Consider the following 978-nt stretch of genomic DNA (forward strand, 5'->3'; position numbering starts at 1 on the left):
GTTTCAAGTACCTGAATGAGAAGGAGGAGGAGATTAGTGTTTAACGTCCCGTCGACAACGAGGTCATTAGAGACGGAGCGCAAGCTCGGGTGAGGGAAGAATGGGGAAGGAAATCGGCCGTGCCCTTTCAAAGGAACCATCCCGGCATTTGCCTGAAGCGATTTAGGGAAATCACGGAAAACCTAAATCAGGATGGCCGGAGACGGGATTGAACCGCCGTCCTCCCGAATGCGAGTCCAGTGTGCTAACCACTGCGCCACCTCGCTCGGTGTACCTGAATGAGATTTTCAGTCTGCAGCGGAGTGAGCACTGATGTGAAACTTCCTGGTAGATTAAAACTGTGTGCTGGACCGAGACTCTAACTCGGGACGTTTGTCTTTCGCGGGCAACTGAGCTATCCAAGCTCGGCTCACGCCCCGTACTCACAGATTTACTTCCGCCAGTACCTCGTCTCCTACCTTCCAAACTTCACAGAAGCTCTGCTGCGAAACTTGCAGAACTAGCATTCTTGGAAGAAAGGATATTGCAGAGACATGGCTTTGCCACAGCGTGGGGGATGCTTCCAGAATGAGATTTTCACTCTGCAGCGGAGTGTGCACCGACATGAAACTTCCTGGCAGATTAAAACTGCGTGCCGGACCGAGACTCGAACTCCGGACCTTTGTCTTTTGCGGGCAAGTGCTCCACCAACTGAGCTATCCAAGCACGATTCACGCCCCGTCTCACAGCTTTACTTCCGCCACTGCCTCGTCTCCTACTTTCCTTGGATAGTTCAATTGGTAGAGCAATTGCTCGCGAGAGACAAAGGTCCACAGTTCAAGTCTCGGTCCGGCCCACAGTTTAAATCTGTCAAGAAGTGTCAAGTTCCTCATTGAGATGCGACATTAATCAATTTTTATCTAGTTTACTGAACGTATATATATTTCTGCTTGTTTTACTGGTCCTTCGCACTTTGGTAATCATTGTTGCCAGAACCAC

Source organism: Schistocerca nitens, chromosome 6, assembly GCF_023898315.1.
Source record: "Schistocerca nitens isolate TAMUIC-IGC-003100 chromosome 6, iqSchNite1.1, whole genome shotgun sequence".
Taxonomy (NCBI): Eukaryota; Metazoa; Arthropoda; class Insecta; order Orthoptera; family Acrididae; genus Schistocerca; species Schistocerca nitens.